Raw genomic sequence first — 16,334 nt, 5'->3', positions numbered from 1 at the left:
CAGAAGATGATGTGGTGATGGAAGCAGAGAAAGATGTGAAGATACTACTCTGCTGCCTTCGAAGATGGAGAAAGGGGTCATGACCCAAGAAATGCAGCTCTAGAAGCTGGAAAAGGAAAGAATGGATTCTTACATAGAGCCTCTGGAGGGAGCGAGGCCCTGCTTAAAAACACGTTGAAACCGATTTTGGATTTCTGTTCTTTTAAGCCACCAAATTTGTGGTAATTTGTTAGGGCAGGCATAGGAATCTAATCTAACTCTTCCTCTTATGAGAATGACTGGGGAAGTGAACCGGAGGGCCTGGCACGTGGGGTATGCATCAGAAGCGCATGAAGGTAAGTATCCTGGTTTGGCTGATTATTTTGCAGGAACAGATTGTACAACTGAATGAGAGGTGTGTTATGGTGGTTCTCACCTTAACCACAGAGGCTGTTGGCAGGTTGCATTTTGTTATTCTGCCTGCTTCTCTGTTCTCCGAATCCCCTGGTTCTGAAAGCAAGATTTAGGGATTAGAGGTACGGATGAGGACTTCACTCTAAGGCTGGTAGAAGCAACATTAGAGTAGGGGTCTGATATCCTGGACTGTGCCCACCTACCAATAAGGAACTTGGGAGAAGATTTTAAACTTTTTGTACCCTGTAAAATGGGTTAAAATGACATACCTTGCCTACATCATAGTGTCTTTGAAGGCTCAAATGAAACGGAAGGGTCTTTTCCAATGTAAAAGAACAGCCCTTCCCCCTAAAGTCCCAAGATGGTGCTGAATGAGGCAGGCACGTGTTGGTGAGCCGCAGTGGCCCAGAGCAGCGTGTTGGAGGCAGAGCGGGCTGAGAAGGTTGTCCACGTTGTGGGGAGGTGGGGGTGGCTCAGCCTGGGGTGTTTGAATGGGTAGAGGCGTGTGATTGCACCAGTGTAGGAGTGGTGAAGTTGGTACTGAGACATTGGTGACATGTAAGGGGATTGATCCGTATATTAAAGTTACTGTCACTCAAATCTGTTAAGGTATAAATATTTTCATTGTCCCAGAAAGTTGCCTTCTGCTCCTTCCTAGTCAATTCCTGTCACCACCCACCAGAGGCAACCAGTGTTCTGATGTTTTCTACCATAAATTAATTTTGCTCATTTTATTAAAAAAATTCATATAAGTTTATAAAATATAAATTATGAGCTCTTTTAGGTCTTCTTTCATTCAGCATACTCCTTTTGGTATTCATCCATTTGTTGCATGTATCACTGTTTTGTTCTTTTTTATTCCATTCCATTGTGTATTATAGTATTCCATTGTGTGATTACACCATAATTTGTTCATCCATTTTTCTGTTGATGGACATTTAGTTTCCTTTTTATCTCATTTGAATGAAGTTGCTAAGGATAAAATTTGAATAACATTCTTGTTTATTTGGGTAGATACTAAAGACTAGAATTGCTGGGTCATAAATAAGAGGTATAGTTTTATAGGAAGCTGCCAGACCATTTTTCTTTTCTTTCTTTTCTTTTCTTTTCTTTTTTTTTGGCCATGCCATGCAGCTTGTGGGATCTTAGTTCCCCAATCAGGGATCAAATCCGTGCCCCCTGCAGTGGAAGTGCAGAGTCCTAACCACTGGACTGCCAGGGAACTCCCCCCAGACCATTTTTCAAAGTTTGATTTTTCTGGTGACTAATGATGTTGAACATGTTTTCATTGGGTTGTCTTTTATTTTTGTTTGTAAGAAATTTTTTATATACCCAAGATAACAGTTATCTGGTATATGCTCTTGAATCTTTTCTCATATTCTGTGGTTTGCCTATTCATTTTCTTTAATTGTATCTTTAGATGAGTAGAATTTTTAAATTTTGATAAATTCCAAATTTTCAATTATTTTTCTCTTACACTTATTTCTTCCTGTGTCCTGTCTAAGAAATACTGAGCTATCTTCAAGTCACAATGATATTCCATGATTTCTGTTTCTTATGTTTCTTATCCTTGCCAGTCTGCATGCCATTCTCCCTCCCTTCCTTTCTTTTTCTTTTGCCTTATTATCCCTTATTAGGGCCTCCAGCACAATGTTGAATAACAGTGAGTGAGAACATCCTTGCTTGTTCCTGGATTTAGGAAGAAAAGTTTTCCCTCTTTCACTATCAAATATTATGTTAACTGTTGGTTTGTCATAGATTTCCTTATGAGGTTGTGGTAGGTCCCTTTATTCCTAGTTTTCTGAGAATTTTTATTATGAATGAGTACTGACTTTATCAAGTGCTTTTTCTGTGTCTAATAAGATCATATAGCTTTTCTTCTTTATTCTATAAATATTAATTACATTGCTTTTCAAAAGTAGCTGGAAATATATACTGCACAATTCAGTTTACAATTCAATGGTTTTTATTATATTCACAATGTTGTACAAACATTACCACTGTCTAATTCTGGAACATTTTCATCATCCCAAGTAGAAACTCTGTACACATTAGGCAGTCATTCCCCAGTTCTCCTTCCCTCCAAGCCCCTGGCAGCTACTAGTCTACTTTCTGTCTCTATAGATTTGCCTATTCTGAACAGTTCATGTAAATGGAATCATGTAATATGTGATCTTCTGTGTCTGGTTTCTTTAACTTAGCATATTTTAAAGGTTCACTCATGTTGTAGCATGTATTAGTAGTTAATTCCTTTTCATAGTCAAATAATATTCCATTGCATATACCACATTTTCTTTTTAAATCCATTCACTGTTGATGTCTATTTTGAATTGTTTCCACATTTTGGCTATTATAAATGCTTCTCTTGTGAGCATTCATATACAAGCTTTTGTGTGAACTTATGTTTTTATTTCTCTTGGATACCTAGGACTGGAATTGCTGGGTTATATAGTAACTGTATGATCAAGTTTTTGAGGAAATGGCGAACTTTTTCATACTGGCTACACCATTTTACATTCCCACCAGCAATGTTCTTTTGGTGACTGCTCTAGAGTTTGCAGTATAATCTAAGTCCACTTTTTTTTTTTTTGGCTTTTGTTTCTGTTTTTTTGGCCACACTATGTGGCTTGTGGGATTTTAACTCCCTGACCAGGGATTGAACCTGGGCCCTTGGCAGTGAGAGCATGGAGTCCTAACCACTGGACCACCAGGGGATCCCCTAAGTCAACTTTCAAATAACATTACTTTTAACATTTCTTGCAAGGCAGTTCTGTTGGCAACAACTTCCCTCAGGTTTTGTTTGTCTGAGAAAGTCCTAATTTCTCTTTTCACTTTTGAAGGATAATTTCAGCAGATACAGAATTCTGTGGATTTTTTTTCTTTCAACACTTTAAATGTTTAATTCCACTCTCTTCTTGCTCGGATAGTTTCTGGAGAGAAGTCTGATGTAATTCATATTCTTTTTTTTTTTTTTTTTTTTTTTTGCGGTACGCGGGCCTCTCACTGTTGTGGCCTCTCCTGTTGTGGAGCACAGGCTTCGGACGCGCAGGCTCAGCGGCCATGGCTCACGGGCCCAGCCGCTCTGCGGCATGTGGGATCTTCCCAGACCGGGGCACGAACCTGTGTCCCCTGCATCAGCAGGCGGACTCTCAACCACTGCGCCACCAGGGAAGCCCTGTAATTCATATTCTTGATTCTCTATAGGTAAGGTGATTTTTTTTCCCCATTTGGTTTCTTTCAAGATTTTCTCCTTGTCTTTCATTTTCCATGGTTTGAATATGATATACTTAAATGTAGATTTTGGGGGTATTAATCCTGCTTGGTGTTCTGTGATTCCTGGATCTGTAGTTTGGTATCTGTCATTAATTTTGGAAAATTCTCAGCCATAGTTAATTCAAATATTTCTTCTGCTCCATCTCTGTTTCTTTTCCTTCTTCCCAGTATGTATATGCTACACCTTTTGTAATTGACCCATAGTTCTTGGACATTCTGTTCCACATTAAAATATTTTTTCTCTTTTCATTTAAGTTTGGGAATTTCTACTGGTATTTCTTTAAGTTCACCGACTCTTTCCTCAGCTGTGTCTAGTCTACTGTTGATACCATGGAAGGCATTCTTAATTTCTGTTACAGTGGTTTTGGTTTCTAGCCTTTTGTTTTAATTCTTTCTTATTCGTCTTTCTAATTACATTACCCATCTGTTCATGCATGTTGTCCACTTTTTCCATTAGAGCCCTTAGCTTATTAATCATAGTTATTTAAAATTTCTGGTCCAATAATTCCAGCATCTCTACCATGTCTGAGTCAGGTTCTGACACCTGCTTTGTCTCTTCAGACTGAGTTTTTTTCTTGCCTTTTAACATGCTTTGTACTTTTTTTTTGAAAGCTTGACATGATGTATTGGGTAATAGGAACTGAGATAAACATAAGTTTAGTGTGAGATTTTATGTTTTATCTGGCTAGGAGTTAGGCTATGTTTAATGTTTCCTATAGCTGTGCATGGCAGAGGTTCAGTTTCCTCTAGTATCCTTGGTTTTGTCTTCCCTATGGTTTTTGGGTTTCCCTAGAAACCCTTTCTTAAATTGAGTCTCTGCCTTGTACCTCCCTCAGTGGTAATCCACTGTTATTATACTGGAGCCTTGTTAATGTGGTAGTAAGGTACAGGGGAGGGAAACCATTCTATAATCTTATGATTAAATCTTAGTATTTTAGTGGGCCTGAGTCCCTGAAGTATGACCATCAGGAAAGTTTCTTAGCTCTTTTTTTTTCTGCTCTTAGGTGAGACAGGAAGCCTAGAGGGGACCGGAGCTGTCTAACTGCCCTTCTGATAGGTCAGATCAGGTTCTGGTAAAATAACTTTCCTTGAGGGCTACCCTTTGTTATGGAGAACAGAATGCTCCAGGATTATTTCAAAATGGTTACTTCTTCCCCCTCCCTTCACTCCCTGCCCCTACCCACCTGGGAGCAGAGGCTATTTTTCTCAAGTCTTCACTGGGAAAACCTGGTGGGGTGCCTACATGTAAAACTCACAGCAGTGTAGGAGTCCCCCCTAAGACTGTATCTTTAGAGTTCTTTTTTTAACTCTCAAGCGAGTTCATACTCAGTCTCCAGCAATTTCAATTACTGTTTAAGTGTTCCTTTCACTTTTTAACTTTATAGCTCCAGTGGATTTTGATTGTGGTGAACTGTGATCCTCTGTTTTCACATGTCTTGCCAGTTTTCAGGGCAGTGATCTGCCCTGTGACCTCAGTTCTCTGATGGATCCTAGAAGAAATGTTGATTTTTAATTCATTCAGCTTTTTTTCTTTTAGAAGAACTGGAGAGATGACTTTCAAGCCCTTTATATATTGGAGCTAAAATCAGAAATTCACTCCATTGATTTTTGAAAGTCAAATCAACTTTGTATTCCTGGGAAAAAATATCACTTGGTCATGGTTTATTATTATTATTTTTTAGTATTTCTGGATTCAGTTTACCAGTATTTTGCTCAGGACTTTTGTGGTCATGATGCGTATTAGTCTGTAGCTTTCTTGTAAATGTTCTTTACAGGTTTTTGTAATCAAAACTTGGGGTACATTTCTTCCTGCCCTATTTCCTAAAAGGGTTTATGTAAGATTGGTATTATTTTTTAATGTCTGGTACAACTCACCTATGGAGTTCTTTATTCCTCTATTACCTCTTTCTGGCCTTCTTTGGGTGAATTCATATTTTATTATTATATTTTATTTCATGTATTGACTTTTAGCTATACATTTTTGAATATTTTATGGGGTGCTCTATCCCAGAGTTTACAATGTGATCTAAGTTATTGCAGTCTACCTTTAAATAATATTTTCCTACCTTATGAAGAGTATAAGAACCTTAAAAGCCTCCCCCCACCCATTTGTTTTTGTTGTCTTATATTTAACTTCCAGATATGTGATAATTTTCATAATACTTTGTTGATATTTTTAAAAGCAATTTATTTAAAAAAATTAAAAATACACACATATACACACACACTTGGCTGTGGCCTTTACATTTTCCTTCAGATTTAAGGTTATATCTGGTTATAATTTCTTTTTAACCTGAAAGAACTTTTAGCACTTCTTGTAGTACAGAAGACTAATTCTTGCTGCTGTAATCACTCCAAAAATGTCTTTATTTCACCTTTTTTTTTTTTTTTTGGTACGCAGGCCTCTCACTGTTTTGGCCTCTCCCGTTGCAGAGCACAGGCTCCGGACGCACAGGCTCAGCGGCCATGGCTCACAGGCCTAGCCGCTCTGCGGCATGTGGGATCCTCCTGGACCGGGGCACAACCCCGTGTCCCCTGCATTGACAGGCAGACTCTCAACCACTGTGCCACCAGGGAAGCCACACCTTCTTTTTAAAGGATATTTTCTCCTGATGTAGAATTCTAGGCTGGGTGTTTTTGTTGATATGTCACTTTAAAGATGTTGTTGCGTTGCCGTATGTTCTTCCTTGTTTCAGGTAACATGTTGGTTGTTATTTATATGGATTTTACCCTGTATATAATGTCTTCTTCTCCTCCTCTTCCTCCTCTTACCTCCCTTATCATCCTTCCTCCCCTTCCTCTTCTTCTTCTTCTTCTTCCTCCCTTCTGCTTAAAAGCAGAAAATCTAATTTTAAAAGTTACTACTTATCTTTGTCTTTTTTTGTGTTTGAAAAGGTGTGATGTTTGTGTTTATCCTGCCTTGGGGATCCTGGAGCTTAAAAGTTCTGTAGATTGACACTTTTCATCAATTTTGGAAAGTTTTCAATTATGATCTTTTCAAATATATCTTTAAATGTTATTTTGTCATATATATGAAGCTAGTATATTTTTAGGTCATTTGATATTACAACCAAAGGGAATTGAAACAAAAATTGGTATACAGAGATGGGATGTTGTTTTAATAAACACCTGAAATACATAGCATTATTTTTAGGGCTAGTTGATGGTGGGAGTTTGAAAAAATGGTGAAGAAACTATTATAGGAGACTGAAAAAATGGTAACCCATTTGGTGAAATGGTCACTTGTGGTTTCTTGGAAGACAGAAAATGTACTTAAACAAACTTTGGATTTGGGCAAGGAGATCTCCCAGTGAAAATTTGAAAACATCAGCTGCTTCTCTTTAGCTGCATATAAGGTAGTACAAGAAAGGAAGAACTCAAAAGAACTGACCATTTGCAAGCAGAATTTATTGGAAAAATCGAGAGCCCAGGACTTAATGAATTGGAACATAAAATTGTTTCTCTTCTCCAGCTTCTATAGTCAGTAACAGATTCTCAGAGTAAGGTAAAGTCTGGGCTGGGGTAAAGGTCAAACTTGGGGTGCTGCTAGTAAGTGATGGTCCCAGAGTAAAGTCCAAGTCAAAGAAGGGGCTATATGATTTTTTGTTGACTTCTGAAAGAATCAGGATGAAATCTAATATGTGCTCTCTGTTGCACACAAGTGTTTGTAGGAATCTTAAGGTCAAGGTCCACAACAGTCTGATACAGCAGTTCTTTCAAAGTCTAGGGATAGTGAGACAAATAGAACAATTGTTCTCAAAGAATGGCTTTGGGCACAGGGAGTAAAATGAATGAAATACACTGGAAACCAACAAAATTTTTGAGAAGACTGTACGGGCAGAAGTGCCATCTGCCTGGTCTAGTAGGGAATGAGCAGTATAAAATGTTAAAAGCCTTCTGAGCTCTTAGTGTTTTGTATCCAGAAAGCAGGCTAAAATTTTTTCTCAAAGTACATATTTTCTATTGAGCTCTTTAGAAGTGACCAAAGAGGATGATGGAAAGGAAGGACATCCTAGAAAGTGAAGCTAAGATCCATGAATAAAGTGAACTGGGGAGTTACTTTTGGGAAATATAACCAGGGTCAAATCAAGGACTATTTACGACTCCTAAAGTGGAGGGACCTGGAAACATTTTCCCAGCAGACTTTCAGACTTGCTACATACCAGTAACTGTTATTTGCCTTTCATTTTCCTCCTCCTTGAATTGGAATGTTTATTGTGATTATCCTGTCCTTGTTCCACCATTGTATGCTGTGTGTTTTTGAGGCAGCTATATTGCCTTCTTCATTCATAGGTTTCTGGATCAGGAGGACTTGCATGAACATCTATTATAAGTTATTCAAACCTGATGTTGTGTTAGATAAAACTTTTGGGGGTCTTGGGATGGTGGACCCCCACCATCCCAGGTGGGGGATAGGAGGAGCATGAATAATTCTTGCCTAATGGTGGATTTGTGGTAGATTAAATAGTGACTCCAATCCTTCACTCCTCTTTGTCATGTAAATTTGCAGTACCCTTCTGCTCTGACTCTGGGCTTTGTCATGTGACTTTCTTTGACAATAAATGTGGTTGAAATGCCAGAGTGCCACTTCTGAGCTTAGCCCTTTAAAGATTTTGCTTAATGCACTTTCACTCTTATTTCTGCCATCACCATGAGAAGGTCATGCCCAGGTTAGTTCAGTGGTCCCATGAGAAGGATGAAGTCACATGGTGCAGAGCCAACCTAAAAACACATGTATGAGTGAGTGGTCCAGCCAAGATCAGCTATGTTTAGCCTAGATCAGCAGAACCCCTCAGAAGTGTGAAAAATATTTGCTGTATGTCATTAAGACTTTGTAGCTGATTGACATACAGCAATTTTGTAGCAATAGCCAGCCAATAAAAGAAGTTTCCTGAAAGATTATAGCAGTCTTTTTGTAAATTCTGAGAAACTAACCAATTGTAATTCTCCAGGCATATAATATAATATAATTACATATATATATATAATTACATATATACATACATATATGTGTGTGTGTGTGTGTGTGTATGTGTGTGTGTATATAAAATATATCATCTAGTGTAACTCACTTTATAGACAATAAAACAGTACAGTGACCTGTAAAGACTGGTAAGGGACAACCAAACTACTTATGCACTTGGAAGTATGTTTAGGCAGTGGTTTGGATTTGAACATAGCTGCTTTCCCCCTGGTTATCCAGGCTATGGATGCAACATAGATTTGTAGTAGTTTTTTTTTTTTTCTTTACTGAATTTAACTCTTTTATTATTTTCATGGACACTGGATAGTGTTTTCTTTCTAAACTGTTCAACAACCCATTATCTGGGGTGTTGTCTGCTTACTAGGTCAGATCAGAAATGTTGTTGTACTCAGTTTGCTCATGGTATGGAACATGAGGTGCTCTGACTGGTCCCACCTCACCTGTTCAGTCAGATAAGATGTCCTGAGAACTGTTGACCTTCTGGCGTGGGTCCACTGTCCTGGTCTCCTTCTGCCATCTTTGTCAAAGATCAGGTTAAGGATATGCATTGTAGTTTTCTAGGTCCTTTATAAGGGTGGCTTCCAAACTCTCTGAGCAGAGGCAAATGACTAAGCTGTGTATAAAACAAGAATCACAAATATTAACAAAATAGGTAGTTTTTCTTTTCCCAACAAATTCTGTTTTATTTTCTGCCTAGAATATAATATTAAGGAATCACTGGGTCTTACCCACACTGGTTTTTCACCCATTAGCTGGTGACTTCTCTTTCCTTGAATAATTTATACATCAGAATATTGGGGACCACATTCATGGTTCACTCATGGTTAAGCTTCATAGGCATGACCTCAAGATTATTACCTTGGTGGCCAATTGACCTGCGCCCTCTTTTTAAACCAAGATGATGTGAAATGCCAACACTACATGAAAACATTTACTTTCTTATTTGGGCAGAGAGACAGGCTTAAATTTTTTCATGAATAGAATAATTACAGGGCAGCAAACATGCAAAAATTCATGTGATATTAGATAGAATAAGATGTAAGATTGAAGAATTCCTCATGTTTTTGTTTCCTCCATTTCCCGTAACTTGTGAGAATAGACCATCCTAAACCAGTGGCATCATCATCTCCTACTGAGTGTTTTTCATGTCTAGTTGTTCCCAGATGAAGGAAGCCTCATCATACAGCAATGGCCATGGCCTCAGTAGGCTGAAACAGATTGTCCAAAGGCTCCCAGAAACATTGCTGCTCCATGGTATCATTATAATCCAGTTTAGTTTAACAAGCATTTCTTTTTCACTGTTTGAGTCCAATACTTGGCTGGTGTAGGATGAACGATAGTAGCCATGACATAATTTAATAGTCAGGAATAATGTTTAATGGTGTTATAAAGGAAGTATCTTTTTTTTTTTTGCACACTTAGGGAATTTGTTTTCAGTTGGAATCCAATTGGAATGTGACTGCCTGCTAAAGTACAGACATGCCAAAGAACACGAGAGAGTGGTGTTGAATTTAAAGAACTGCAGCCTCAGAGAGACAAACATATGCCATTCCTATACTAGTAAATAAAGTGAGCAGGTCACATTTAAAGGTAATGATAAAGGAAGAAAAACTATTTGTAAAGATTCTAAAGAGAACTTTATGTATTTGTAGTTTCAAAGACTCAGAAGAACTACTGGGAACCTGAAATAAGAAAATGGCCTCCCCACATCTAAAATCATTGGAAAAGACTAGGGAAACACAGAGAATGATAAGTAGGATAATGAGAACATGGGGACAAAAAATGCTTGGACTGGACCTGAGCAGACACACAGGTCACATAGATCATTATTGGATCCATAATGAGGAGGCACTTGAAACTGATGTTGTCATTGTCATCATCATCATCATCATCATCACACTGACTTATTCAGTACTTACTGTGACTCAGGCTCTGTGTTAAGTGATTTATGTGTTTGTTTACGAAATTTTCCAAAGAACTCTATGAGATAGGTCTTCTTATGTTGATGTTATAGATAAGGACCTGGAGAGGTTAACTACTTTGCCCAAGATTACATAACTGGTATGTAGTGGAGCCATTACTCAACTAAATTGTTCTGCTTTGAGATCTTAATCATCATAGTACATGGACTTACCCATTAAATACTGTATACGTGATTTCCATTTCACCATTTGGACTTATCCTTCCCCAAAAATCTTTTGTCATCTTCTGTTTCAGAGTTAAATATGCCATCCAGATATATTTATGTATAGATACCCGTAACGAATGGACACTTTCTACCCATTGCCCTAAGAATTCTGGTAACCAGAGTTGATACAAACAGCATTTTTTATAGAATGGTCTGTTTGTAAGTCTTAGTTCTTTCTGGACATGCTGCTATTATAGTCTTTACTGCAATAATTTGAAGCCTTTTTCCATTCACAAAAGAAACTATTAAGGCAAGCATGTAAAATCAACCACAAAGGCATCTCTTCTGTTGAAGTAGTAGAAAATGTCTTTTAAGATGAGAATACATTGAAAACCTTCAGCACTTTCTTTTTACTGTTTCTTTTTTACCTGGTTTGAATCATCATTACAGTGTTCCGGGTTCTCTGGAAAGAACTGCCTTGTGTTAAACCATCTTGAGAGCAGGGTTCTTCAGAAATGACAGCCTGCCAGACTGTTCTGTTCTGTGTAGAATGCTGTTGCTAGCTTTCTTATCATCATTTTCTTTTAGAGATTTCTTTCCTCCTCTGAATAAAAAAACAGTGAATTCTTTCTATTGGTTTTGCTGGCATGATTGTATTTTGAGTATGGGTTTGAATGTGTCATTTAAATACCATTTTATTAGAGTGACTATGTTTGGATCTTCATGTTGGAACTAGCGGTGCCTGTCTGATAATCTAGGTCTTCTTGTTATTCCCCTCCCCCTTCTTTTTATGTAATCCTGCATATTTTGGGCAAAAAGCATCAAAAATATTCTTTTCACAGCATATTTTCCCTTTTGAATTTTGCCTTCCACTGAAGGCAAAATTTGTAAAAATGATGAAGTTGGCTTTTTCTTTCTTTTTAAACTTTGTTCAACTTTTTTCACCTAGAATTCATCTTGTAGAAACATCTAGGTATCACTGCTTTTCCCTCAGGTAACATTCAGAGTAGTCTTCATTATCTTGAGGGATAAGGAAGAGAAATAAAAAGGGATATGTATATCAGTGGAATTTGAGATCATTATGAACAATTGTTACCTCTGGGTGAAGTTTATTGTAGCTTTCCCAAAAACAGGAGTTAAGTTTGTCCCATTTAACACCAACGAATCTATAATATTCTATACTGCTTTACATGCAGAGGTATATATGTACATGAATTTTATTTTTATATTTTATTAAAAAATATTTACTTATTTGGCTGGACTGGGTCTTAGTTGCGGCACACGGGATCTTTAGTTGTGGCACACGGGATCTTTAGTTGTGGCATGTGGGCTCTTAGTTGCTGCACGCAGGATCTATTTCCCTGACCAGGTATCGAACCTGGGCCCCCTGCACTGGGAGTACAGAGTCTTAACCACTGGACCACCAGGGAAGTCCCAAATTTTTTTTTTGGAGTATACTTTTGATAATTTGTTCATAGCATCTGCACTTTTCCCAGAGTTGTTTTTCTCTCTAGAAGACAGTTCTGCCCACCTAAGGGCCATCTGGTAATAGTAGGAGTATTATTTGAGGAAAAACTTATTGTGCTGCTCTAGCCAAAATCACGTAACTTTGAGAATTTGACAAAATTCGAGACATTTGTCAAAAGGATACAGAAACTTTACTGAGACAAAGTCCTTATAGATATTTCATACAAATTGTGACTTAGGACTGCTATGCCATCAGTTACCAAGGCAGCTACTTTCCCCATCTCTCCCTCTCACTCTTTCTTGGACCACACGCTCTCAGGTGCCTCTTTCTTTATGTTGCTCCAATCTCTTTTTCTGCGGATTGTTATCATCTATTTGCACATCTGTCTCCACCAAAATGGTGCGCTAAGTCAGAGTCACATGTCCCTTTAGTTCAATTACATTCTACCCACTGAGTACAGTTGTATACCTCTTAGTTTAGATTCTTGAGAAAGTATTTTAATTGGGTGCTGGCTAGACAATGAATTGCCTGGTCTTGAATCCTGTGTCTAGTATTGATCCAATCAATCATAGTGATCCTACAATGGGTAACATGTATACTTCAGACTGCTTCAGGGTTGAGAACAGGGCAGGCACATTTACAGACTATAAGAGGTAATAGGAGCTGTGACTGGCTCAGGAGTTAAGTGGTTTTGAGAAAACCTATTTTTTTTAATAGACAAAGTCACCCTTCTTGTTTTTTTGTTTTTTTTTTTGTTTTAATATTTTATTTTATTTATTTGGCTGTGCTGTGTCTTAGTTGCGGCAGTTGGGGTCTTGGTTGCAGCATGTGGACTCTCAGTTGCGGCATGCATGTGGGATCTAGTTCCCTGACCAGGGATGGAACCTGGGCCCCCTGCATTGGGGGCACGGAGTCTTAACCACTAGACCACCAGGGAAGTCCCTCCCTTCTTGTTTAATTTATAAATAAAATCAGCAGTGGGTATTAAGAAAAATACCTCATCATGTCTTTAATCTACTTTGACTCACTGGCATTTTAGGCCCTTTCAGTTTTATTAAAAGCCATTGTCAAGGACCCCAATTGCTTTCTCCCAATTGTATTCTTGGCTTTCTTTCTGCCTGGCTCCTGGCTCTAACCTTTTCTCTCATATAGATACCACTGCAATCCCTTTGGCTAGAAGGCAGATCTGCTGGCTTTTCTGGACCCTTGGCATTTCCCAGCATTGCCCTTGACTCTTTCCTCTTCTAGTGCCTTAGGGAGGTTATCCTGCTTTAACTCAGGGTTTTAGACCCAAACTCTAGTATTAGATTATTTGGTGAGTATTTGGATCTCCTTGGAGGTGTTGTTTGAATGTTTAGATTACTTATGTGATTCTTCAATTTCTTTCTAAGAAGACTAGATTTACTGGCAGAGAAATTAGTTTCTTATAACTTTTTTGGTTATGTCTCAAAAATAGATATATTATTTTCCAAAACATGGATGACAACTAAATTAACATTTAGGCAGGATGCAAATAGGACTATTACGGTGAGAAATCTAGGTCAGCAAGAGTCATCTTGTTGGAAGGGCATCCTAACCAAGAGGACAATTTTCAGGCTAAAGATATTAGTTAATTGCACTTGTAAATTTCTTACGTTCAAATTTCTGACATTTTATCTTGGCTATACTTGAGGCCTGTATTAGACTTTTATTTGAGGTGCAGAGAACTCACTCTCTTCAAAATTATACTGCAGGCTTCTTGATAAATTCACCATTGGTCTTTCTACCCAATGAGGATTTAATAATAAATCTGAGTCTCTTGATGGCAATATCAAAGCACAGACGCTCTTCCTCTCCTGCATGAGATCTATGCCCTGACACAGGATGTTGTGTCACATCCTAATCCCAGGACACTGAGCTGTTTCTTGGTTTGTACAGCAGTCTGAATACATCACTTTATCAGCCTTCAGAGTCAGAGTTATGATCTTAATTGCTTATGGAAGTTTCAGCATTCAGCCATCGTGCACAAAATGACTTAAACTGGAGTCAGAGGGCAAAGTTTGGGGACTGATGTGAGCAATGATGAGGTATCCTCTACATTCCTCAAGTTGTCTTTTTCTACCTGTGCTCAAGGAACTTGCTAGAACATGGTGAGTATGAGGATAAATACATAGTTAAGCTGGTGAGCCATTTGGCCTCTTGGGAGCTCCATTTCCTCAGTAAAATTAAACTGTTGGGTGGGATTGGCAGTTCCTAGTACAGTCAGTGGATTGGTTGCTTGAGTGTGCTGTGATTGGTTGCAAAATGTGTCATAGGTTTTTTGTTACAGATTACATTGAAAATAATGAGGTTTGGGAAATACTTTTTTAAAAAAAAGAGTGAATTCAAGGCTCTTTCTATAAGATTGTCCCTCTCGTTTTCTTGCGTTAAGGTACACTTTCATGAGTAAAAGACTACAGAGGTGTATTGGTTTCCCAGGGCTGCTGTAACAAAATATCACAAACTGGGTGGCTTAAAACAACAGAAATTTATTCTCTCACAGTTTTGGAGGCCAGAAGTCCAAAATCAAGGTGTTGGCAGGGTCAGTGTCCCTCCAGAGCCTCTAAGCTACAGTCTGGTGAATCATGAATCCTAAATAACTGTCAGTAACAGCAACAGCCAGTGGGGAACTCTCCAGGTACTTGAGAAAAAGTAGCCAATATGAGTATTTGCTTTTGTGGAGACACAGATGTGTCTTGGAAAATCAGTAAAATACTCTAGGTGGTTGAGGACATTATTTTCTCGTGCTTCTGGATTGTTTTTTGAGAGTCTTTCATTTGGCTTTTGGGGCCCAGCTCTCAGAGCTGTTTAGATGACCTTACTGAGATGACCCAGGTAACCGGTGTCTGTCCCATCCTAAAGTTTTCCAGAGAGGGCTTTTTTCTTAAAGATCCATTCCAATGCTAAGCACTCCCATTCTCAATAGTTTTTGTTCTGGATTTAATATCTAATACAGGAGACTAAATGGGGTTTCTTCTCTTTGTGCTTAGAAGAGATAGTAAACTGCATTCCAAACTCCTTAAGAAATTTGGAGGAATCACCTAATTATTTATAATGCTCAACAAAATTCAATGCAGACTTCTCGACAGGGGTAGCCGTGAGGCCTGTCGCGATCGTGGATGGGTAACCAGGTGGGCTGGGGCCCAAACAGTGCCGGGTCAGGGAGGCAGAGGCCGGGCTTTCTCCGAAGACCAGGCAGGGCCCATTCAGGCCTGCCATGGAAACCAGAGCAGCGCCGGACCAGCGGGAATTGTGGCTCCCACGTCGCGACCTGTCTTTTCTCTCCCGGACCCTTTCCCCAAGATTTCTTGGTGTGGCTGCTCCCTAAAGGAGCCCACCTGCCGACGGTTGAGAGTTTTCAGTGGACTCAGCCCAGGAGAAAGATGCAGCCCTTGCTCCTTGCTGGCCGCCGCCCCTCCGCCTTGGTGACCGCACCCGGGGTGCCCTCCTGGTTCGGTTCCTGCAGCCCTCGGCCAGCGGCCTCTCACAGAACACCAGCAGCCTGTACACCAGCAACGGTGTGGCCGCCAGCAACAAGCTCAGGCTGTCCTGCAACCAGATCACCGCGGTCATCAACGTCTCGGTGGAGGTAGAGAACACCTTATACCAGGACACCCAGTAGCTGCAGATGCTTGTGGCTGATGCACCCATCTCGTGCCTCTGCGACTTCCTGGGCCCCATTGCTGAGGGCACCCACGATCCAGAGATGAAGCAGGGCCGCCCTCTGCTGTGCAGAGTCGCCGTTTCTGCTCCAGCGCTCGTCCGCCCTCAGCTCTGCTGCCTCGCGAAGGACCAGGCCTGGCCCTGCCAGACACCCATGGCGGGACTAGGCCGCGCCTGCACTCATCCTGCCCAACAACGGTTTTTGGGAGCAGTTTGTCCACTAGGAGTTCCAGCTGTTTGGCAAGAACACTGCACACACCGTCAACTCCCCGATGGACGTAATCCCTAACGTCTATGAGAAAGAGGTTGGTTTGATGGCAGCCAAACGGTGAGCCATCCTGGCGAGCCCCTGCCCCAGGGGTCAGAGGTGCGGGTCTGCAGTTGATCCTACACCAAGATCTGAACTT

General features: G+C 39.7%; 1 pseudogene; it reads left to right on the top strand.

The window, feature by feature from the left end:
- Positions 1-274: 274 nt before the first annotated feature.
- Positions 275-16,259, top strand: LOC101329519 (dual specificity protein phosphatase 18-like; annotated as a pseudogene).
- Positions 16,260-16,334: the final 75 nt, after the last annotated feature.

This window comes from Tursiops truncatus, chromosome 16 (assembly GCF_011762595.2).
Source record: "Tursiops truncatus isolate mTurTru1 chromosome 16, mTurTru1.mat.Y, whole genome shotgun sequence".
NCBI classification, from domain to species: domain Eukaryota; kingdom Metazoa; phylum Chordata; class Mammalia; order Artiodactyla; family Delphinidae; genus Tursiops; species Tursiops truncatus.
The sequence above is the reverse complement of the archived record's forward strand: the minus strand, read 5'-3'. Positions and strand labels throughout refer to the sequence as shown.